Below are 25,923 nucleotides of genomic sequence, written 5' to 3'. Positions count from 1 at the left end.
TCGAGATCTGCAATCGTTTGGAGAACGTAAGTTAAACAGGCAGATAAGTCTTTAGTCAAGAAAAAGTGGGAACCTTTCGGCTGAAAGACTCTCAGTGACAGATGATCTACAACAAATGTCAAATGGAATATAGCTGAAAAGCCTGAAATAGGCAATAAAACCTCATCCGTGCCCCTGCCCCTGTGACCTCTCTCTGGCCTCCTCCTGGTGGCCATGGTGTCTGCTCCTCCCACACCCCCACCACATGTTCGTGGCCTGACTCTCCCCTGGGGCCTGAGCCTTTGGATTTGAGGCTGCCCTCTGCCTCTCTCTCCCCAGCCACCTGGTGAAAAGCCAAGAAAATATTCTGGACCTTGAGCTTCGACTAGTCTGGTTGTCCGACGGCAGAGTTCAAGGGGAAGGGCTGGGGAGAAGCACAGCCTGGTGCCCTGCCATCTTCGGCTCAGCTCTCTCTCGGCAAGGTGGCACCGGAAGGAATCGCAGAGCTGGCAGGCCTGCCAGCAGCGTGGCAGTTTTATGACTCAGAGCAGGTGGACAGTAGGTGTGCCTCCCTGGTGCTATGCCTGGGCTCAGCAAAGTCTGAGGGCACCGTGGCGCCGGCAGCAAACCCCGGCTGACTCAACCTTCCAGAGGGCCGCAGCGGCACAGAGCAAGTCTGCCATGAAGGCTTCCACCAGGCAAGCCTGCAGAAAACAGCAACCCCCAGGCTCCGACGGTGTCCACCCGAGTTCCACCGCACTCAGAATGTTCCCGATGGCCACGTTCAGGGACGTGGGGAGGGCTGTAACCTCTGAGGTCAGAGGTAGCTTTGGATCAAGGGACACATAAAACTGCTTTTAACTGTGTGCAAAACTTTGAAATCCAGCCTAGTCAGCAAGCTTCCTGTTGCTGGTTTGGACCTTGCCACTTACCAGCTGGGTGAAACCGGGCAGGTTGCTTAAGCTCCAGGAGCCCATGTCTTCTCATGTGTAATATGGGGATGCTACTGGTTTTGAGGATTTGATCCCCTGATGCACATGTGGTGTTTAGCACAGGACCAAGGCACTCCATATAGCGCAGCTGCTGTTCTGTTTGTCCTCAGGGGTCGCACCCAGCCCAGTGAGTGGATTCCCTGTGTGCCTGTCTGTCTCCCCGCGGCGAGCGGGCCTCCAAGGTGGGCTACAGGCATGGGCCCTGGGCAGTTCTGCTGCACTCGTGTCAGGTCAGAATGGAAAGCTACTGACAGCCAACTGAGGAGTTCCTTAGAAAAAGGGAGCACTTGCAGTGCAGGAAACTGGGAGGAGGTGTCTCTGGCAGGGCACGGTGGCCTTGCCTTGTCTGAGGCATTGGGCGACCTGGTTACAACACACTTCCTGACTCGCTGCCTCTTCCTCAGATTCCTCCATCATCCTGCCCCACCCAAAAGAGGGGCCTAGGGTCTCCTCCTAGTAGCTTCAGCGGCCCAGCCCCCTTCTGTGCTCCCAGGCAAGGGTCTTGAACAGCAGGCAACCCCTCTGTGAACAGAGTGAAGCTCCCTGATTCAGGGCGTGCTGGTCCTCACTTTGTTCCCCGGAGCACGTTAACCAGGGCTCCCCAGCCAGCTGGCGCCAGTTCCCAGGACTGGCTCCCTGCCTCCAGAAGGCGAATGTGACACCCTTTCCAAGCGGCCTGTGGTTTCCAGGCTGCACCCTCAGGACTTTCTAAATGTTCTCTTTGCAGGAAAATAACGCCAAGCATTCTCTTCTTCTTCTCAACCTCCAGGGCAAAAAAGTTTCCAAGGCCTGAGCAAGTTTTCCTGTAACTGCAGAACATTTCACACACGTAGGAGGCCTGGGTCAGCCATGCCTCCCACCCACTTGGCCAGAAGCAAAGAGTCCACAGTCAGCCTTTCTTTTTAAAGTGCTCCGGTAGGTTCCCCTAAAATTGGCGAGAAACTCTGCATCTAGTGCATGAAGCACTTACTTCCTGACTGTATTATAGTCACGATTATAAACAACGATTCACAGTTCACACCGGCCAGCTTAGGGCTTCTTACAGCTTCTCCTATTCTGGCATCTGTGTTCTGATCTGCCTCACATAGAGCCTTCTCCCCTGTGCCTCAGATAGCTTCCTGCTCCCTTGCACTGGGGATTCCTCTAGAAAAAGTTGCACACTGCACCACTGGAAGGGAACATCGTTTCTTATTATAATGCACTTCCTACGGAGAAGTTGAATCAAAATTGTTTTAACTTAAGGAGCTTCTTCGAGGAACTCAGTCGGCTGAGCTGCCTCTCGTGTACACCAGCAGGGTCATGGCTGTTGGATGCCTGAGTGGTGGGCAGTGTTTACAGGAGCTGGAGGTCTCGCTGAGGACTCCCTCCCCGCTGGCAGCTGCTCTGCATCTCAGCAGCTGGGCTGCGGCAGAACCAGACCGAGAGGCTGGGGCACAAATATCTCTGAGCATCTCTGCACCTTCAGAGGGTTTTCTTTGGTCTTCCCTCAATGGCAGGGATGTCTGGATGTTTGTTTGTGCTACGAGTGGGATAAAGAGCTTGCTTTATTCTTACTCCAAGAATAGCTTCCAAGACAAACACCACCTGACATTTGGAGGGAGCCTTAGAGCGCACAAGTGCTTTTGCCCACGTCTGTCCGTGAAGCCCTACTCTCATCCTAAAATGTATGTTGCTCTTTCATCCTTGTTTTATAGACAAGGCAACTAAAATTGCAAAAACTTGCTCCAAGTTGATCCAGCTCACAGCCTTGAACCAGCTTGTAAGCCTCTCCACCCCAGAAGCCACACTTCCTACTGTATCAAGGAAAGGATGCAATGCCGACGAATCTGATTCACAAACACTCAGAGCATCACCAAACAGTCCACAATGTGGTTCTCAAGCAAGAGTGACCCTGACTCTCCATGACCTGGAGTTGTGGCCTTGCTGATGGCTTCATGTTTGTGCAACACTCCTTATGGTGTAGAAGGTATCTATTTGTCTGTCTAGTGCCCTGAAGGACAGGTCTTCCCTCTCATGTCTACAAGCTAAGAAAGAATGTTCTTGCTGCAGCTACTAGGCAAGGCCTGAGGTCAACATCTGGACATCCCGGGTCTCCAGGGCTCTGTCCCACCCAGAAGGGGCCAGGGCCAGGGCAGTGCCTGCTTGTGCAGATCCCCAGGTTTATAAAACTCTGGCTATTGCTTCTACAGCCTGTTTTTCATTTTCATATGTGGCTGAGAGATTTGAATAAACCTATTTAATATTTAGCTATTCAAATACTTTGCATTGGTTTTAATGCTGTTGTTCATCTGAATTCTCAGCTTCCCAGAAATTCCTAGGAACAAGATGTTGCCTTAGGGAAATGTGAGCATGTTAATCTTTTTCTAGAGGGGCCTGAAGCAGGGAGGGGAGGCTGGGGATAGAAAGTGTGTCACAGAACAGACTCTGGGAGGAAGGCATCAAGAAGGCCCAGGATCTGAATCACAAGTCATCAATGGCCTGGCCAGTACCTGCATCACTGGAGTGAAGCCAACACTGAGCAAACACACCCCTTGTAGGTGTCATAAAAGAGCAGGCTGCAAAAAAAGACAGCAGCTTTCCACTTATCCTCTGATCCTGCCCTCGACTCTCAATGTCCTCCTCCAGCTCTCTCTGCCTGCCCTTCCTCTGGGAGGGGGGCCAGCGATCTCTCTCATAGGCTTGCTGGGAGGACGGACAGGAGCACCGGCAGTAATGCCCCCCCGGGCACACAGATGTTTAGAAAGGGCTGGGCCCCTGGGCTCAATGAGAGGAAAACCACGCATTCAAGGGGAAACGGGAAAAATTCAGACAGCAAAGAGTTTCAAGGTAATGTGATCCATAGCAATGTCTCCTAGTAGGGCCTTGAAGGAGTGCAGGGAGGGGAGAGTCAGGCTCCTAAGAATAGTTTTTCTATGCTCATGAACACTTACTACTTTCTATCAGAGCCTGCAGGCTGAATCCAGGCTATGGATGTATTTGGTTGGGCCCCACACAAGGTTAACTCCATAGTGTGAGAGAGAAAGTGAGAGAGAGAGAAAGACAGAGAGAGAGAGAGAGAGAGAGAGAGTGTGTGTGTGTGTGTGTGTGAACTTTGATTGCCAATTGAAAAATGGAAATATTTCACTTTAAAAGAAAGAAAAATGTCTGAAAAAATAAGAAAATCTTACAAAAGTGGGCTGGATCTGAGTAGCGGTACACCTGCCGGGCCCCCTATTTGAACTCGTGGCACCGCCTTTCTGCGGTTCGTTGGCTATTGAGCCGCTGGGAGCTGCTCGAGGATTAGGCCAGGGCACTTGGGCTCAGGCCTGCCCCTGCCCCTTCCCACCTCTGGGGCCCTGCACAGGACGTGCAACCTGGCTAGGCCTCAATTTTCTCATGGGAAAAATGGGGATAATAATACTTCTCCATCTCAAAGGGCTGTTGGGAGCATCAGATAAAATGAGCATGCAGGAGGAGTAAATGTAGAGAACAGTCCTGCTGAGCATTGAGTACCTGCATCCTCTGATCACAGCCCGTGGGCAGCCCCTGATGGCCTCCCCACCTCTGGGTGGGCCTTGCTGAACTGCAGGGTTGGAAAGGTAAAAAAAAAAAAAACAAAACCCTACATCTCCTACTGTTATCAGAGGAATTGTGTCCCCCCAAAATTTGTAAGTTGAAGCCCTAATCTCCCCTTCCCACCCTGCCAAAAAAAAAAAAAAACAACCTCAGAATGTGACTGTATTTGGAGACAGGGTCTTTAAAGAGGTGACTGAGCTAAAAGGGGCTCAGTAGGGTGGACCCTAACTCAGTAGGAGTGGTGTCCTCATAAGAAGCGGGAATTTGGCCACAGGTGAGAACAGAGAAATGACCACGTGAAGACACAGGGGGAAGGTGGACATCTACAAGCCAAAGAGAAAGGTCTCAAGAACCAAGCCCCTGCCACCCCCTGCCCTGACACCACGAATGCAGACTTCTAGCCTCCAGAACTGTGAGAAATTAAATGTCCGTTGTTTAAGCCACTGAGTCTAGCAGCCCAAGCCAAACACTACACCCAGGTTCTCCCAGGCCTAGAGCTCCGGACGATGGAAGTGAGAAGGCCAGCTTCTTGCTGCTGGGCTTATTTCTCCTCGCAAACAAGGTGGTGGGCGGGCATCTGCTCCTTGCGGCTGGAGGTGCTGCCCCCCCGCCCCGCCCCATGTCCAGTCATGAGCTGTATGGTGCTAAGCAGCCATGTGGTTGCAGCAGCCCCCAGTTCTTCACATACTGGAGGCCCCTGGGGCCCCGTTCTGCGCTGGTGTCTAGTAGTTCCTGGGAGCTCCATCAACAGCCTACTTCCCCACCCCTTCCACTGATTACACAAGCACCTCATCGCCCGTATTCAAGCTCATTCCGCTCACGTCCCCAAGAGTGCTTTTGGTTTGCTGTACCTGACCCCTGACTGATTCACAACTGTTAGTCTGTTGCTTTGTAATCTGTGAATATCTTACAAAAGTTAGCTATGATTTCTGTCTTCCTACCATCATTGCTGAACCTGACACACTCTAAGACTTGAAAAGAGGGAGAGCTAAGACCCAGAACTCTCCTTCTCCCCAAAGCTCACAGGCAATGAGGCCAAAGGTGGCTGAACCTGTGAGCGACTGGCTGCACGTCCTGCCCTGCTCCTGTCCAGTGCTGAGAACAAAGGGCAAAAACAATGCGTTGCTGGCCTACGGGGTGGAAAATAAGCCAGAGAGATGAGGAAGGGCTTTGTGGAGTGGTGGAAAACATGGTTTGGAATTGGGTAGAGACAATGAAGTGATGGTAATATTCCTTTCTAAGAGAAGTTTATTAGGCTCAGAATCAGCAGAATGAAAAAGAAAGAGGACAGCTCTCTCTCAAGACCTCATTAGAGCTCATCCTCTAAAAGCAGGTGCTTTTATACTTGCCAACCCTTCAAGGTCCTTGTCTGGTATCTTTGATTAGTTGATTTTACCTGCCATCCAGGGCACATGTCCTTGAATAATGATGATGATGGTGATGTTACTGCTATAATGACAGTAAAGTTCAACAAGCTACCACCATTTATTGAGTACTTAGTATGTGCCACGTAAGTAAATTCCAAGAATCATTTCATTTAATCCTCTGAGAAGTGAATTCTTTAATCATTTCTGTTATAAAGGCGAAGCACAGAGAGGTTAAAAAATTCTTGGTGGAGATCACGCTGATTTATGTAGCAGAGCTGGGACTCAGGGTCACCAGACTCCCAAGGTCATCCTCTTCATCACCACTCTATACCGCAAGCCTCTGAACACCAAGGACACAAGGAAGGGGTCGGGAGAAAGCAGGGCCAGGTGTCAGCAAGAAGCACTGGACAAAAGGAGACAAAGCCTCCATTTAAGGCCTGTTGCTCCCTCAGATAGATGGTCTCCTAGCAATGACGGTAGAATCGTGGCGTTGGGTGGCCTTGCGAGAAGACCTAAGTGAAGGAGAATTGGTTGCTCTTATTGAAAAGAAGGGCTGCCCCAGATTCTGGGTAGAGCTATTGCTAAAGACACAGGATGGTTCTGTCATCCTCCTGGGCCCGAGCAAAGCCGGCAAGAAGCCACAAGAATGAGCCAATCCCGGGCAGCAGATCCAGAGGAGAGAGCTGCAGAGCCTGAGCAGCTGGTTCCTAACTTCACTGTGTCTCTGGAACACCTGGGGCGCTTGTTGTAAAAAACGGATTCAGAATGTATCTGTATTTACAAGCTTCCCGGGGATTCTGATTTAGGTCCTCCTGAGAAGCACCAGCGCCTGACGGTCAGTCTCTGCCTCTTGGTTCTACCCATGTTTTACTTCTGCATGGGTCTTAGACCAGGTCAAACTAAAAGAATGTCACTTCCTACCTGTACTTAACTTTTCAAAACTCTGAACAAGCCCTGGAATGTTCTAACTCCTTTTAATGACCTTTCACCTTCAGTTTCAAATAGCTCTAATCATTTAACATCCTTTTTTGGAACCCAAGTCTAAATTTGTTTTCCTAACAGCCACTCCGTCCAGGAAAGTGTCTCCTCCCTGGCTTTTGTGATGCTCCCCCAACCCTGTTCTTGCCTGTCGGCTGCTACTCCTTTCTTCAGATCTTGCTCCTCCTTCCGACCTGGCTTTCTCGGGGGCTCAGTCCTGGAGGGCGGGTGTAGCAGAGTGAACAAGGGCCTTACAGTCAGAGAAACTCAAATCCTGGCTCATTACATGCTACCCCAAGTTGCTTCACTTCTGACCTTCAGTTCCCTCATCTGTAAAATGGGAAGGGATAATAATAGTATCTACCTAATCAGGCTGTACCAGGAGGAAATGAGAGAAATATGTAAATTACTCAGCACCTGCCTGACCCACATTGGTCCTCAGTTATGTAAAAGCTCTACCCTCAAGGACTTGAGCTCAGACCAGCACACTTTGCACGCATACAGCCCTGACCCTTTACCTTAATTCCAACGTCTAAATAAAAGCTTATTTGGATTTGCACTCAAGTGTGCACAGCTGCTTCAAACACCACATACCTAAAACCCAACACAACACTGCTGCCTGCCCCTAACCTTTCTGATGCCCCTTTCTCAATGAGTGACACTGCTGTCTTAGTCACCGAGGCATCCCTTTGCCTCAGCGCTCCTTCCAATTCCTAAAACTAAGCTCCATCCAATGACATGTGAGCCAAGTATGTGAGGCTAAATTTTCTACTAGCCACACGAAAAAAAGAAAAGTGAAATTAATGTATTTTATTTACCCCAATATGACCAAAACTAAAATGTACATCAGTGGAAAAATCTGAGATATTTTACCTTTTTTTGGTACTAAATCTTTGAAACTCAGTGTGCATTTTGCACGTGCAGCACCTTGATTTGGACTAGTGACATTTAAGTGCTTGCTCAGTCATCACCGTGGCTCCTTATTGGACAGTGTAACCTCAGGCGCCGGGACTTTCCAAATTCTCTTGATTCCCACTTTGACAAACCAGGTCCCCATTTAAATTTTTCCCCATTTCCCCAGTCTGCCTCAGTCCTGGCTCCCAGCATCTCAGGTGACAATTACTGCATCAGCCTCGTAACAGCACTCATGTCCCTTACTTTTCTCCAATTGAATCTATCCTGACTACCATATGCTCAGATAACATACCATTTTCACCTTATTTCTCACTAGCTCAAAAAATTTCCAGGGGTTCCTCAGTAACCCCAGGAAAAGTCCAAAGGGCTGGGCTTTGCTGTCAAGATTCTAGGATTTCCACCATCACAGTAAATATCCTAATCGTACACGCGGCATATTCCTACACAGAGCTTGCTGTATGCCAGACACCAGCCTACATGCCAAGCACTGTCAACACAGTATCCTACTGAGTCCTCACATTCGATGTATTTCCATCCCCATTTTATAATGAAGAAACTGACGCACAGAGAGGTTAAGTATATATCTAAGATCAAACAGCTAGCAAGCTGCTTGGCTGAGATCTGAGCCCAAGCAGCCTGACTCCAGAGGCCCAGCCCAGACCCTGGCCTGCTCTGTACTGCTGTGGTGTCCCAGGGTTGTCACCCCACCCCCTGGGCTGCATCAAGTCCCACCCGCAAATCTCCAGCCAAGTTCTCCGCCTGCTTCTCTTGGCCTATTTAAATTCTCTCTTCTTTTAGGCTAGTTTACATTTTTACCTCTTCCAGGAAGGTCTCCCTAATTACTTTTGCTTACAGTGGTTAATTCCCTGTATGAATTCCTGCTATATGCTTAAAGCTCAGGGGTTCAAAGACCCCTAAGGATGCATGATGAGGAGGCAGGGGGAGTTGTGAAGGAATCCCCTCAAATTGTATTCACTATTCGGTGTGCACGCCTATGTTTATTTTTTTCAAGTATTTATAGCTATCATCAAACTCTCAAAAAGGGTTGGCAACACCATTTATTTAGATGCTTAATTGTATGTTATTTAATACTTATTGTTATGTAATTGACTTTGTGTGTGTGAATACTGTTTTCCCACTAAACTGTGGGAAGTTTAGCTCAATAATAATAGTATACAAGCGCATTTATTCATTACTGAACTATGTGTCAGCTACTGTATCAAGTACTCTCAACAGATAATGGTTCACTTAATATTGGCTGCAACTCCGAGAGGTTGGATTTATTATGCCTATTAAGACTGAAGCTCAGGAAGGTTGAATAATTTGCCCAGGATCAGACACCGAGAAAGTGGTAGAAACAGGATTTGAACCCAGATCTCTCCTACTTCAAAGCCACACCCTTAACCAGGCAGGTGAGTTATCTGTGCCATCTTCTCTCTCATATTGACTAATGCAGAGAATGAAGCCTTAATAAACACTTGGGTTAGATTAAGACACGCAATGTAGCAACCAATGCAACACATCAGCCAGTGTGAACCTATCACGCTGGGTGTTAATGTGCCCAGTGTTTGTTTCCTTAGAAACAGGATACACCCTGCTGCTCCTTCCCACAGCTATCCTGCAAAATACTGCCTGTTCCAAGTCAAAGGTTACCTGCCTGCCTGGTTCCCTTGACAGCTCTGAGGAGCTGAGGTGGAGTGCCTGGGATCCAATGCACTTGAATAGAGCCAGTTCCTGGCACTGTGAATGGTCACCTCCAGTGTGGGCTGGCCACTTGTGGGGTGCCCAGATTCTGGGGGCAGTACTGCTTTGCATCCCCCATACTATGCCCCAAACAGGCCTGCAACCAGTGAAGGAGGGCCGTGCGAGCAGCTCTCTGATGCGCACTGCAGAGGTGCAGGGCCCAGCCCCTCCGTGTGCCGGGCCAGGGGCCAGTCATACAGAGCACGTGTTCACAGTCAAGACTGAGAGTGACCTTTACAGATGAGTTTTACTCTCTACCTAGCATAGCAAGACTGACTGAGAAATGATTTGTTCATCTCTGCAGGGCTGCCTTAAGTCAGCTGGATGACCCTTTTGTTTATTCATGAATGAATAAATAAATGAATGGATGAATTCCACGACGATTTAATATTGAAAACAAAGACAGAATGCTTTTTCTGTGCGGGGCACTGTGCTTAGGGCTTTACATAAAGTTATTTTATTTATTCTTTACAACATCCATGAAAAAGAAAGTACTATTATTTCATTAACTAGTTTTTAAATTTTAAAAGAATATGTGTTTAAAAAGTTTAAACAATCCAAAAGGGTAGATGACAAAGACTAGCTGCCCTTCTACTCTAGGCTTCCTGAGGCAATCACTGTTACCAGGTTCTCGTATTTCCTGCTGAATACATTACATGCACACAAAAACGTGATTTATTCATATAAGCATGTCTCTCAAAAAATACAGATGGAAGCATGTTATGTGCATTTCTCTGTTCTCCATTTTTTATTTTAACTAATATTATATTTGGAGGTTATGGTGAAGGTGGTATTTATTAACCCATTTTCCAGATGAGGAAATCGAGGCTCTTCAGAGCTAAACTCAACCCTGGAGCTCCTAACCATCAGTGCACACACTGCACCTGCCTGCAGGTCCTTCAGTAGGAGCTTGCTGGGGCTGGAGAGAGGAAGTAGGAATAATCAGAGAAACAGAAGACTGAATTTTTGCCTTCAGAGGGCTCACTGCTTTCTAGAGCAAATGATGCTGTAGGAAGTGAGGAAAACCACTGGAACAGTTCTTCTCCACCCCCCGACTTTCTGAGTCAATAGGTCTGGGCTGGGGGTTCGAGAATTTGTGTCTCTAAGAAGTTCCCAGTGATGCTGAGCATGGGCTTTTTTTTTTTTTTTTTTTGTATCAGAAAGAGTTCATTAGAAAATTCTCACCCTGAACTGGTGTAGCATGCGATGTGGTACTGCCATTCATTAAACCCAGGTGGTCCTGCTGCTGTGGGGACCACTCATGGAGAAGCAACGATGCAGGGGCTCCTCACTGAGTCACCCCCACTCCTGGGCTCTTTCCCTCCACAGATGCCCAGGGTGCAATGAAGCGGTCTGGTCCCTTGGCTATGTTCTCATGTTGTTTGGACTCTTTCTCTCACTCCATATAGCATTGCTTGCTCCCAAAAGACACAGGCACTTCGCCTTGAGGAAGTTATTCCTGGCAAGGGACACAGGACCAATCTAAGGAAGGAGGCAGAGCATTCCAAAGGCCCATTCATCTCTCACCTGTGGTAATGTGGTCTGTGGCCCTTTGGATACCCAAACCCAGAATACTTGTGCCTGATTTTCCATCTGTGTGACCGGCGGGGAGTCCTCCCCACCAGCCTTCCTGAGGGACTGACCTCCCCTAGCTGAGCAGGGCTGGACGTTGTCTGCAGTGAGATCCCCCCTGCCCCCCCCCCCCGGGCTCTGTTGTCCCCAACTCAGCCACTCTACCCTCGCTCCTGGTGGGCTGACAAGACAGCAGAACAGAGATATTTAGGATTCTAGTTGTGAAGGCCTAGCCCATCTGATCCCCTTTAAACAGAGGGCATGCTTTCTAACACTGCTAAGCAGACAGGGGCACACCACTTGTCCAGAGTGAGCTAAAAGAAACAAACACGCAAACAACCCAAACACCTACTGGGAGGATTGAAAGTGGGGCCGCAGGCAAATGCGGTTACATCCATCCTAGACTACGAGGCAGCTAGGTAGTCGATCTCCTGCTTTGAACGGTGCCAGCTGCTTGAAGGCATGGGAGTTTTGGTTCAGGAGAAAGGCTGAGGACGGAGAAGAGGCTGTGCAGCTCGCTGACATTTACAGTCACCAGAAACGCTGGGCATCGCTAGCCAACAATGAATGTGGGCTGTTGCACTGGTGATTAAAGGGCTTGTGATTCCAGCAAGATGGACTAAGTCCTGAATATAAATAAGGAGTATCAGTGGGCCAATAAAGCATGCCAAGTGTGCAAGTATTAGGAGCTTCGAGAAGACACGGTCGGTGAGGGCTTGAGCAAGGACAGATGCATTAAGAACACAGTCCTTAAATGGATCAATCCCTGAAGGGTAAGATGTGGATAGGCGGTAGTGAAGGAGTGGGGAGAAGCTCAGGACGGTGACTGCGGGGAGCAGCAGACAGTGGATTAGAGCTGTTTCACTTTATGTGAAAATGGGGCCACCAAAGGTTTCTGAGCAGAATGACAGGCAAAGGGAGTGTTATCAGAAAAACAATCAAACAAACTTATGCAGGATGGACTAGAAGTGGGGGCCAGAGAAAGACAAGTAGAATATTGCCGTGGAAGGTCTGGGGGCAGGCAACATGGTCAAGGTCATATTTGCGATCAGATGGAACTGGGTTCAAATCTGAGCTGTGCCACGTTGGTGTGTATGATGTGGGATGGACCACTCAGCCTCACTGAACCCCGAGTTCTCTGTAAGATGGGCTAACAAGAGTGCTTACCCCACAGGACAGTGATGATGAAATGGAATCATGCAGAAAAGAGCCCGGCACACAGAAACCACCCATTGTTACCCACCAGCACCATCACTGCTATTGGGAGTTAGAGCATAAGGTTTCAAACAGATGGAGGTGATCGGGATGTAGAGGAAAAGCTGGATGCACGAGATAGGAAATGTAGGCGTGAACAAGACTTCTTTCTTTGGATAGGTGGTGGTGAAGCGCTAGACTTTGGAGGGAGAGCATGAAGGAAAGGGCAGAGCATCCCCTTGGGCCATCCCCATATGGGTGGGGATGAGAAAGGCAGCTTCAAAGGGGCCAAGAAGGAGCAGGGGGACACTGTCACAAAAGCTGGGGAAGAGAGGCAGGAAGGGCAAGTTAATGCTGTATAAGTATATTTAGTTAGTTCTAAATATGTTTAGTTAAAATATATTATGCCCAGAAAACATATTGGAAGAATATACTCCACAATGTAGCGACTGCTAGGTGGTGAGAATTTTAGGGGGTTATTAGTGTTTCTATGCACTTCTGCAGTGTGTTAGTTTTTATTTATTTTTGCCCTTAATAGCTGATACTTGTACAGCACTAACACTTGCCAAGCATTGTTCTAAGGGATTTACAGACATTAACTTACTTCATCCTCAGAACAACGCTATGAGGTTGTTACCATTGTTTTCCTCAGTTTAGGATTAAAGGAACTGAGGGAGGCAGACGCCTAGAACACAGGCAAGGCCAGGGCGAAGGTAAGTAGAGGGGCCAGGGCTGCGATCCCAGCCAGCCTGGCTCCAAAGTCTGGGCTCTCAAGCACATGAGATGCTTTTATGATAAAAAAACAACAACAACAAATTCCCAGTAATTGTTATTCACAAAACCAGGTGGAGGGGCAGGCATTCGTCACTTCACAGAGGTAAAGGAAGGAGACAGCAAGTATAGCTCATAGAACTCGGTGACTGGGGAGCCGCTGGGGGCCCCTGGGTGCGTGGTTTCCACAGTGTGAGGGGAAGGGAGGTCAAGTGATAAGGGATCTTGTGGGGGAGGGTACAGCTCAGTGGTAGAGCGCATGCCTAGCATGCACAAGGTCCTGGGTTCGATCCCAGGACCTCCATTAAAAATAAGTAAATAAAAACCTAACTACCTCCTCCCCCCATCAAGAGATAGATAAAAATAAAAATAAAATAAAGAAATTAAAAAAGAAGAATGCTAAGGGACCAAGAGAGAACCATTAATTCAGGGGATGCAGGTGGTGAGCGTAAGGGACTGTTCAGAGAAATGTGGCAGTCTGGCAAAGACAAGGAATTGGATGGAAACTTTTAGGGGCAAGAGGATTGTTTCTTTTAAGGGATGGTTGTCATCTGAGCATTTTCAAAAGCAGAGGAAGAACGCTGAGCAACCAGGGAGAGTGAAGACCCCAGAAGGAGAAGGTCACTGAGAGAGTCAGAGAGCACGGACTCCAGACTGAGCTTGGGAATGAGGAAAAGGAGGGGCTGGGAACAGGGGACCAGAGAGCTACAGAGGCGGAAAAGCAGGGGAGCAGGCCGCCAAGCAGCTCAGGCTGAACGCCTTCTAATAGGTGAGAAGAAAAGGGGAAACCACCTACCGATGCAGCAACAACATGGGCGAATCTCTCAGACGTCACGCTGAGCAAAGGAAGCCAGTCACAAAGGAGCACATATGAATTCCATTTACGTAAAGTTCAAGGCAAAACTCGTCTATGGTGACAGAAACTGCACGAGCGAGGGGAGTGGGTGAGGGGGCAGATGAGGCAAGACTGGCCACGGATTTGCGCTAATTGTTGAAGGTGGGTGGCGGGCACCCGGGATGCATTCTGCTTTTGTGTATGTCTGAAAATTTCAAGGATAAAAAGTTAAAAGTCAAGTTCTATGATCCTAAACTCATCATAACCTATAACACGATAATTACCAACACGATAAGATGAGCTCTGTCATTAAAGAGTGGAAGACAGGTTAATTATTATCCACCGTTTCCTCTTCCAGATCACGATCTAGCAAGTATGCCCAATGTCCACAGAGCAGAGAGGTAACTGCCTTTCAAGGAGGTACAGATGGGACTGAAACAGCCATGAATCGGGCCCTCTGCCCATCTGACATGGCGCTTAGGCCCGGGGTCCCAGATGCCAAAGTTTAACTTGCCAGGGAGCCTCGCCCCTCACTGCATTCACCGACAAAACCCGGAAGGCCCAGCACTGGTCTGGATACCCGTAACTTGTACGTGCTACAGACCACAGAGGAGGATACTTAATTTTTCTCTCTTCCTTCATCTCATTTTCTTCTGCCATGAAACTCTGGCAAGGAGACGTGCCTGACCTCCTTTCAAACCTGTCCAGACTTGACAACTACTTTGGGGAAAAGTAGTGTCTACTGAATTCCTGGAGTGACCAGCAAGGTGAACGTTTTTTGTGCTGGCCCTCCCGGGTAAAGCACTTGTTTGATTTGAGCCTCGTGGTATCTCAAACTTTAGATATTTTCAAAGGGAAAAGACTGAAGATACAAGGGGTCCCCAAGTTGGTTTCTTGTAGCTCTAACTCATTCTCTGTGTAAACAGATTCGAACTCTCCCTTTCCAAGCAAACTTGTTGATTAACTCCTCTTTCAGAAAATGTTACTTGAGGGAAAACATGGAATAGGAAACACCAAGCCAAGTCACTCAAGGTCCCAACCTCACCAGCAACATCAATGCAATTTAAATAATTTGGCACCCAAAAGGCACACTTCTACTGCAGCTCACTGAATTTTGTAAAATTTCAGTATGTCTCTGTTCACTTTAAGAGATGATATAAAATTCCTCAGAAATATGAATTAATTCAAATCCATTAAATTTTTCTTTCAATGAGATACAGGACTTTGGAGAAAGAGGGCTGAGTTAAGCAAAACATGTATCACGACAGAGTAACACTGAAAACATTTGGAAAGATGACACCAATTTAAATACACGACGTGTGACTACCAAGCTCGTTAAGGTTTGTTCTCTTAAACTCAAGAATTTCACAAAACAAGATCATCAAATGGAATGCAGTGGGAAAGGATGCTGCCTGTAAGCCCTGAAAAAGAATTTCTATGGCTACTTTCAGCCCCAGATTTTTCCAGGCCAGAACTATTTCAAATATTCTGCTTCTCTTGGTATACCAGGAACTTACCAGACCACACGTCCCAAGAGCTGGCTTTACAACCATGGTCATTGTAACTTCTCACAAATACTGGCATCTACTTCACCCATCAGAGTCCTTCTTTAAGTCTAATTCTCTACCTTTTGGTTGGCCCCTTGAGGCCAGCCGCCCCATATTACACAGTTCTTTACTTCTTCCACATACAATACACACAAAACTATACACACTGATTTGACTTGCTATGAGACACATGGATGGTTATGAGACACATGTTATGAGGAAGTGATGGCTTTGCAATTTTCCCTCTTCATAATTGAGGAACTACAAGGGACAATACATTCCCGGGGCTGGACAAGGAGCAGGAACTCAATACTTTATTTTGACACAAGGATCCATGGCAGTATTGTAGGTGAGGGACGATTAGAGCCTGAACCTAATGTACAGAAATCAGAATTTGTGAAACAAATGGGGATCATGTCACACTACAAAAGGATTCCTTCAGATAATACTTTCCCAGATGCATTAGCTACTGGACTCAGTGGTCAAGTCAGAGAAACTCACTGTTCAGCTCTGATTCTGATTATGTATCAATTAGGAACCATAATAAACATCTCTAAATTGTAACATTTTAAACACTACCTTCTTGTGTCTTGAGCTCAGTTTGACCTGCGTTTCCACAGTGTAACATGAGCGCATATATTTTCCTCATTCCTGTTCTTCTGAAAGTGAGGGTGACACAGATGCTGGTTTTGGACTACCTGCTACCCTTGGTTTCAAACGCAGCTCCTTGTTTGGTCTCTGTCCTCAGTGGCACCTTCCCCCTTGCATTAAGGACAAATATAGGAAAGTACAATTCTGATGCTGCAAGCTCTGGACAGAAAGAACTACCCCCAGGTGACTCTATCGCTTAAGTCAGCCTGTGCAGGTCAGGTGCTTGAAGTGGAGGGAAGGGGGCTGCGTCCCAAGGGAAATTCATCTTATGAGTGGCAATGGGAATACACTTTCCAGCAAATACTAACACCAATACAACAATATTTACTGCCCTTTATTTATTCATGCATTTAACTGGAAGGTTAATTAAACTTTTCTAACACTTAATGAGTCCTGAGATTAAACTCCTGAGAGAGATCACAAGAAATCAGCATTTAGTTGCCTGTGACCAAATATGAGTTTCAAAAGGCTGAAGTAAGTTCTATCAAAAGTTTGTCCTTGGGGTACCTTCTGAAGTGCATGAGATTCTTTGGAACATTTTTATGCACAATAGAAGTCAAAATAAATGACATGTGTTTATATTACTTGTAGAAATTACAAGACTGATTTTAACAGACTGAGTAAATAAACAAACTCAAGTCTCTCAAAAACAGCTGTTACCTGTCAGTGTCAACATTTATAAATGAACATGATCGTGGGAAGCTTGTGTCTTCGTCTATAAATGAAAACCATCCCCAGCTAAATTCTGGGCAAACATATCCAAGTGTCACATGGAGATGCTGCCACGTTTGTACGTCACATTTGCCTTGACACAGTGTTGAAATCTGGTATTCTATTTCTAATGTGGTAAGTCTGGTGTAATAACAATGCCACCAAAAGACTGAAACTTATGAAGTGCTTTCTCATATACCATCTATATCTTGTGATCTCTCTCAGGAGTTTAATCTATATCTTAAGACTTCATTTTATTTTAATTTCTACTAATGGACTGTGTGCACCTCTTTAATTTAATATGCAAATTTATGGGATCAATAGGTAAGATATTTTTGCAGAGAACTTAAAGTGTGAGGATCTTTTTGCCTCATAAGACTCCTATCTCATAGTAGCCTATCAGGTGCTTTCCCTCTGAATATTTAGTGTACTTTCACTTTTAATAATTCCATATGCTTCTTAAATAGAGAAGAGTATTGGTTTTTCCTCTCAAATATAATCTGTTTAGTGACATTTTCTTAGAAGCAGATTATACCTGCACTTAAGAGGTAGTGTGCTAACTACTATATCTAAAATAGATAAACAAGTTTATACTGTGTAGCACAGGGAACTATATTCAATATCTTGTAGTAACCTATAATGAAAAAGAATATGAAAATGAATATATGTATGCACATGCATGACTGAAACACTAAGCTGTACACCAAAAATTGACACATTGTAAACTAACTATAATCAATTAAAAAAAAAAAAAAAGAAAAAGTTAACACACACACACACACACACACACATACATACACACACACAGAAAGAGGTAGTATGGAGTGAAAACCAGAAACCACAAAGTGACTACTAACAGAGTTGCTTTCAGAATCATCTGAGCAGTTCTTTCAATGCACCCAGGTCCAAACTTCACCCTCAAACCTCCAGAATCAGAATATCAGGGTAAGTCCTGGGAAAAGTACATTCTGCAAGAGCACCGGGTGACTGGGCTGCACACTTGGATGAGCGAGCCACAGGTGCTGTTCAGGCGCAACCCCTGGGTCTCCCTGACTTCTCTGCCAAGCTGGTGGCCTTGGGCAAGTCCCTTCCCCTTTCTGAGTTTCAGCTTCCTCATCCTTAACAAAGGACGACAATGTAAGTGCTCTGCGCCTCTTCTTTGCTTCTCTCTGAATGGTCCTTTCTTCCCTGCTCTGCAGAACTTCTCAGATCACTGGCTTAAGTACTTAATATTTATGTATTGCCCTAACGATCAAGGCAGGGACTGTGTCACTAAAATAAACCATGCAGGTGACACACACAGCTGCATCCAGTGTCCTGAAAGAATTATGCGCATTGGATGGGGGTGGGGTGGGGTGGTCAGCACAGAGCTGCTTCTGAAGCCCCAGAAGAATTTATAAGTGGGGGCCAGCCCAAATAAGGGAACCCCTTACCATGTGGGCTGTAAAGCAAGCAAGCATATAGGAGGAAAAATATGTTTATGGATGTTTTAAAATAAAGCCATGCCTACAAATACGGTAAGCTCTCTTTTAGCCAGAATGTTCTGGGAACGGGTATCAGAGCAAACTGAAATTTCTGGTTGAGTTACCATGTACAAGGGCACACTGCTGCCAGTCTCCCAAGATAACAGCACAATACACACACCACCCTGAACATAACTGCTGGTTAAGAAGGCACTTCCGTGAAATGTCATGATTCCAGATAAAGCTGAAGAACTCTTGGAACTAGTCCATTTTTTGGCAGTGATGCTGCTGGGCTGCCCCACCCTCCTGACTCTGCCTTCCGTCTCTGAGCTCCGACTCTCCCCGGGCACGTCGCCGTGCCTCCGACCGTCCCGTTCTGTCTCCTGGGCTGACAACTTTCTTGCTCCACATCCTCCAAGTCAGCTGTCCTTGAAGATTTTGCCTGCCTGCCTATTTTCCCTCTTTGCCCTCTCCTTCTGTCTACCACCAAGGGCTTGCAGAGGACTCTGTCATCCATGTCCGGTCCCGGAGCTATGTGTGGGGGCCCCCCACCTCTCCCCAGGAGGCCTGTTTCTGGACCTGGCTTCTCAGTCTCTCTGCTAGTAAAGCTACCTTTATGATGGTTACCTAGACTCCAAACGTCAGCTCTGTTTCTGAGACCACCCCGTTGCTCCCTGACATCCAGAGAGGTGACTGGTCCTGCCAGTTCTACTTTCCTATCCGCCCCTTCCTCTCTGGTGCCCCTGATGTCAACCTCTTGGTCAGGCCCTCCCTTGGTATGTGTGCAGAGATGACTACAGCTGCCTTGGTTTTCTTGGTTTCACAGAGCTCTCCCCCAACAGCTGTCAACCTGTCAGACTGCTGGCTACGGACCAGTAATCTTAGATAATGGCAAAGGCTAATTAAACAGATATGAGCCCGCTTACTCTGCTGGAGTGGCCGGGACGGAGGAGCTGGGAGCACTACCGCTAACTCCGCCCCCCTTCCATCTCCACAGCAGACCCTGCAAGGACTCTGCAGATTCCCAGGGCTCCTTGAAACACAATTTGAAACCACTGCTCTGAGCCATCAAAGATACAACAGCCAGATACATCTTAAAATTCAGCTCTAATTATATGATGCTCCTCAAGAATCATCAACTGGATGCGGGGAATGTAAAATATTCCAATATTCCAGTATTCACTTAGGTGGAACATTTACCTATCCATTCTAGTCCTAGGTGTGTATCCAACAGAAACGTGTACACAGATCCACCGAAAGACACGCATTAGAATAGTCAGAGCAGCGCCGTTCATAACAGCCCCCAAATGGAAATTGCCCAAACGACCCAAGCAGGGGAGTAACTCACTCAGCGGAATACTCCACAGCAAATGACAACAAACAAGCTTCAAATACACGCAGCGATATGGATGAACAGCACAAATATAACGCTGAAAGAAGCCCGATGCAAAGAGTAAAAAGAAGTACATCCCATCGGAGTCCATTAGGAATGAAAAAGGGGAAGGTGGCAAAGGGGAAACAAAGGGGCCTTTTCCAAGTGTTGGCTATGTATGTGTTTAGCTTGTGAAAAAAAAAATCATTGTACTTACGATTTGGGTAAGTAGCTGTAAGATGTTATACTTCAAAAGGAAGTTAAAACAAAACAGAACAAAACAAAACCATCAACTGCTCCTAATTAACTGAAGTAAATGCAACTTCCACTGCAGACCAGAGATCCTGCACAACATGGCTGTGACCCACCTTTCCAGTCTTCTGCAACTTTTTTTTTTTTTTTTTGCTTTGGGGATTCTTTACCTGCAGAGGGTCCAGGTACCCTCTCTGAAATGTTGTGGGTATGTACATTTTCTAGGGAGAGGGTCCACAGCATTAATCCAAGAGCACCCGCAACCAAAAAGAAGTAGAGAAAACCCACCTGACTTGTAGCCCCTCAAATGGCCCCTGGAATTGAAGTCTGACATGCTCTGTTAATTTCCCTCAGACTCCACACCCGCTTCCAGGTCCTGCCAGGTTACATCTTCCACTGAGTCTCTGCTGATCCTGCAACCAAAAGCAACCCCCATCTTCCCTCCCACAACTATTTATCAGGGGGCTGCTCTGATCCTTTGGTAGGCACTGAGCATGTACAAAAAACAAACCCTCAAGGAGCTTTCAATCCAGCAGAGGGAAAACTGATGTATCCCTGAATAACCTGCAGCAGAAAAGCAGCATCAGGACAGACAGAGAGGTCAGCACAAGGGGAGTTCAGAAGAGGGAGTGATTCCTTCTGGCTGAGGGAAATCCGGGCAGGCTTTATGGAGGAGGTGGCACTGCACTACAGGCTTTGGAGCTGGGAGGGGAGGGCACTTCAAATGGAGGGGCAAAGGCTAGTGCACAATGTGAAAGGTAGGTAGTAGATTTGCCAGAGCAGAGACACCATGAAAAGGAGCTGGAAGGCGTGTGGAACAGAGTCACAAGGTTGGCTGCTAGGGTAAGGAGTTTGGATTTTATGCTGGAGGCAACTGAGAGCCACTGAAAAATTTTAAGCAGGGAATGATATGATCACAGATGTGCCTCCTTGGTATGTCAGATGAATGGAGACGATCTGTTCCTCCTTTGAGGGTTGAAAATGCATTGTTCTGCCTCTCTGGCACTTAACTGCCTCTCGCGTAAGGCGGTTATCTGTGTGCTTATCTTTTTGTGCCCCCCACCCCCACCCGACTTAAGCTAATGAAAGACAGAAATGGTTTTAGTGCTAGTATACTGTCTTACGCCTGGCAGCGCTCAATAAATATTTACTTAACAAATGAATGTGCAATGTCTCCTTAAAATGGGTTTTGAGTGAATGAGGGAAGAGAGTGGGACGGTGGGACAGAAAAAACCCTCAGGGCACAGCATAAATGAGCCGGACAAGTTCAGGTGCTGCATTCGACCTTAAGATTCCATGTCTCTGCCTAGATGTTCACTAGACTGAATGACTGGCATCTATCTGATCTGGAGGAAAAACTGTAATCACAAACGAGAATACTTAAGGCTCCTGAAGGCCCTAGAGAATATGTATGTGAGGAATGGTGTCCCACGCTGTGTTCATTCTTCTGTGAACACTATCAGTTCGATGCCCTCAGAATAAAGGGACTGTTACATCAGGAGACTCCAGTTAAATCCTTACCACCCAGAACATGGAATCCCAGGGTCCGGCCTCATTCTGGGCCCTGTTCCCTGATTCCCAGTGGGATCTGGGAAGGTGGGAAAAAGACTCGGACTGTTCAACCTCTCAGGCCCTTGAGTTTCTTATCTACAAAGAGGGGATTTCTAGGACCGCAAGTACTTTGCTGCAAAGAAAGGGGTTCTGCCTCCAATCAAAGCAGAAATTGAACACTGTGTTGGGAGAGAAATCAGCTCAGGCCCTGAGCAGCAACCCCTCCCCCGCCCCGCCCACTCCTGCCCCACCTCCACCCCCAGAGCAGCCCTGCTAATAATAATAATAATGGGCCAGTTTTTCTTTTCACATCACCACCTTTTCCCCTTTTGAAGCTCTTTCATCATGCCTCACGAACACCCTGTGATTAAATTACTCTGTATGTGTAGCATCTGGGAAAACTGAGGCAACAGGAAATCGGATGACTCGCCCAAGGCCCCCCAGAACTGGGAAAGAACCCCAGTTCCTGACTTTGAGACAAGGCTCTCCCTATTCCGGCTCACACTCTGGGATCTCTTCCCCCCTGGGCAGGGAGCAAGGGTTGGGGGAGGAACTGTCTCGGGGAGTGAGGACTCTGCAGAGGTGACCCAGTAATGACAATGGCCCTTCTGGTAGTTGTGCCCACTTGTATTTGGGCTCAGGGAGGGCCCTCCACTCAGTCAGGGCCTGGGTGATGGGAGTGCTCCATCATGGCCAAGGGCAACACAGGGAAGCTGAACCCCTGAGGATCCGAGCAGCCTGGGTGGCTTACTGGAGGGAAGGCGTGGGAAAGGAAAAAGCAAAGCTTCACACCCCTGCAACAGCGCAGGCTCCAAAGCCGCCCACTGCCCGGCCGAGCGGAGCCCGCATGGCGCTGGCTGGGACCGGAGCCGGCCCACTTAAGGGTCTGCTCTGCGTTTCCTGCCTTCTCACTGCAAAGCCTCCCAGCCCCGGCAGGCAACACCCATTATTAGCCACTACTATTTAGTCTAGACCTATTTTTGAAACCAGCTCAGGGTGTTTCCCTTACATTATTATTTTCTTCTTCTTTTTTAAATAACAAAAGGAGTATGTTGAAAAAGTCAACCTCTATGCATGTGAATACGATAAAAGGTTAAAACTCCTCCTTTCTGATTTCACTCCAAAGGGGTGACTACTGTCCCTAGTCTTTTTTCTTCCTTCCACACATCTTCTGGCCTTCCTAAATACAACCGTCATACACACTGATGTGGTTTTTCAAACACATGGGATCATATTTACACACAGTTCTACAAATTTCATTTTTCACTCAATAATAAATATATCATGGGCAACCAGCCTTGCTCATTTAGGAAGCTGGTACATTTTTCTAATATTAATTTCTCATTTTGAGACATTTAAAATTCACAGAAAAATCACAAAGGGCAACATAAATAAATATAAAGGAGTGATTCTAGCTGGGGGAAATCTGGGCAGGCTTTACGGAGGAGGCGGCACTCTTTTAAAAATTTGGAAATTCTGTAATTGGTCTCCTTCTTCCCCATGGATTTCTCTCTAGTCATTCCAGGGAGTCAATGTACAACCAACCTTGGAACATGCAGGGGAGGGGAAAAGCGGGGCCCCACCAAGCACTATCTGCCTGCTGCAGGACTTTGCACAAGGTGGCTCTGGCTAGCTGGGTGCCAAGACACCAGCACCCAGAAGCCAAGCCTGCAGAATTGAACTGCAAAGTTCCTCATCCAGCACCCGTCCCCCTGGAGGAGCAGCTCTGGTGAGCGGCAGGTGACTGGAGGAGTGGCAAGTTCAATAGTGCACTGCTTTGCAATTGCTTCCCCCTCTGGAAATCCAGGAGGCAACAGTGTGCAAGGGCAGCTGCCTTGTTTAAGCACAGGGAACTTGAGTTTCTTTCTCACCAGCACATTCTTTTTGCAGATTCTGCCTGGGCCACCCACAAGCGTGTGGCTAACCCTGATAGCTGCCCCCTGTCCCAGTAAAAGGGCATGCTAATCCTGACTCAAGGGCAGAGACCCAAGTGCAGCTCTGAGCTGCTATCTGGACCAACCAGATGGTGGGAGGTAGGGAATCCAGGGCAGCTAGAGAGAGAGCAGCAAGGGAAAGAGGGAGGGCGTGTTTCCTCTGTCATGTGTTTCTGAACACCATGAAAGAGCATTTTGGTTGCAGCGGGACCCCACAGGTAGCAGATGTTTTGATTCATTCTGCTACATTTAGAACATGGAGTATTTCTCTCTGCACAACTCTCCCCTGGGTTTTTTAGATGCACTGACTAATTTAGTCCTCACCGTCACGCTGTGAGAGCATGCCATATTATATTTTGCCATTGTACAGATGGGAAAAGTGAGGCAGGGGAAGCTATATAACTTACCCACTTAGTAGCAGATACAGGATTTGACCCCAGGTACTCTGGCTCCAAAGCCCACACAATTAACTGGCTCATGCCTTCGTATGCTACTGAGGTGTTTCTCAAAATGTATCACAACATAATAGGCATATACAGAAATAAAGGCCCATGTCACACCTATTTTGGAAAGCCCTAGTTCAAACAAAGATCAGCAGGCTTCTTTCATGCAGGACTTCTCAGGGTCTTTCCACACTAAGATGCATTTATGATCTGCAAGAAGCATGTGGTTTGCAGCATTTCCCTCAATTATTTGAACATAAATACTTTTTTCCTAGGAACATCTCATGAGATCATCTGCTGACCACACTTTCAGTAAATGCTGGCAAAGAGAGTGATGAGGAACAGGGCTAAAGTTCTGGCATTTGCCATTCAACTAACTTTGTGACTTTGGAAATTGCTTAACCCGTGCCTCAGTCTCCTCATCTGCAAAATGGGAATAAAAATAGTCCTGCTGTCTCATGTAGCTGTTGGGAGGATCAAATGTGTGTTTTTAAAAGGGTACCTGGCTCTAAGCATTCAAAACTATTGAGCTGTTATAATGATTATCAAGAATACTGAATAATTTAAGAAGAACTAGGGGATTATGAGAATCCCATTAATAGGAGGTGAGAATCCTTCAAGTGATATAAATTTTTTGTTGAATCTTCACTAACCACAGTTTCTGTCAGAAAAAGAAAAATGAAAAATGTTTACACAAAAGAGAATCCTAAAAACCCTGGAGGGCACTACCATTCCAAGAGGAGAAAGAAGGGAAAATATTTAAACAAAAACAAAACAAACAAACAAACAGACAAAACCACAGACAGAAAGTGTTTTTGGCAAAGAGGGTTCTCTGATACGGGAACAGATGCAGACCAAGGACACTGGCTAATTTCCTGAGCACTAAACAAAGCTGAGCCTTGAGCAGTCCTTCACAAGGGACGGAGCCAGGTGCTGGATCCACTGTGCTCAGAAGGGAGGGAGATGCACGCCGATCATCCTTTTTTGAGGGGGGGTGGGTAGGGTAAATTCTCATAACTGAACTGAAAATGGCTTGGAATCAACAGGATGTCTTCCTGTTCCCGTCTCACGGAGTGACTCAGCCGTCTGCCATTTCACTAGCAGCCACTGTGGGAGAACTCTGTGCAGGAACTTTGACTCAGCAAAATGCACCCCCTCCCTGCCTGACACGGCACCCCTCCCTGCCCTCGCCGTTCTGGTCTCGCTTGCCAAACACGTGACAGGGGACAAGAACCAAGCCAACTCTCCCACCCCAAATACTCAAAACCCCCACCAAACTGCAGAAGACTGCTACTCCCTGATGCAAAAGTGGAAGCCAGGGCACGGCCAGGGCTCCAGGACCCAGGGCACCTGGAGCGACTGCTTGCAGTGGGGCCAGCGCGGCTCTGGCCACCGGACCTGCTTCCTGTTGTGCAAGGATGTAAACGAGCCTGTGCTCAGGCCAGGGCCAGCTGCGCTGTGTGGCAGGGATGTGTGAGTAATGGAGCCCCCAGGGCAGTCTCTCAGTGGAACCTGCTGGAGGAGTCCAAAGACTGTGATGCCAGCCCCAGAAGCTGGGGCCCCTCCTCCACCAGGGAAGCTGTCTGGGCATATGGAAGGGCAATTTCCTGAAGCACAGCCTGGGGAGGACAGGAGCCAGGAACATCAGGAGACTGAGTTGGAGGGTAATTAAAACCTAGGGGACTGGCCTGCAGGCTAAACTCAGAACGGTTTCTTTGGGTCACTTCTAATAGGCCTCAGTGTCTTCATGTGTAAAATGAGAGGCTCCTCTCTTTCCCGAGGCCCTCGTCTGTGCAGGCAAGAAATGGGTGTGCTGTCTAATATCCTCCTTAGAAAGGGTCTTCCTCCCCATTTTGCAGATGTGCAAACTGAGGCTTGGAGGAGTGACTAAGCTTGGCCAACAAAGTCCGTACAGGTGATTGAGTTGTGGAGCCAGAATTTGAACCAAGAATTGTGGATATTCAAATGTGTCCCCTCCTGAAGTTCCACATGGGCTTCCAAGCTTCCTTAAAATGATATTTGCAACTCAAATCAGGTTTTAAATTTTCAACATGAGAATTACTCACCTGGTAAATTGTCTACTGCAAATTAAACATTT

At 47.2% G+C, this 25,923-nt stretch overlaps 1 protein-coding gene across 3 annotated transcripts in view; it reads right to left on the bottom strand.

Moving 5' to 3' along the window:
• The window catches only part of GNG12 (G protein subunit gamma 12), a 119,687-nt gene that overhangs the window by 6,345 nt on the left and 87,419 nt on the right, over positions 1–25,923 (bottom strand). The gene's annotated exons all lie outside the window — the stretch shown is intronic.

This window comes from Camelus dromedarius, chromosome 14, assembly GCF_036321535.1.
Source record: "Camelus dromedarius isolate mCamDro1 chromosome 14, mCamDro1.pat, whole genome shotgun sequence".
Classification (NCBI taxonomy): Eukaryota; Metazoa; Chordata; class Mammalia; order Artiodactyla; family Camelidae; genus Camelus; species Camelus dromedarius.
This window is presented reverse-complemented; position numbering and strand designations above follow the sequence as displayed.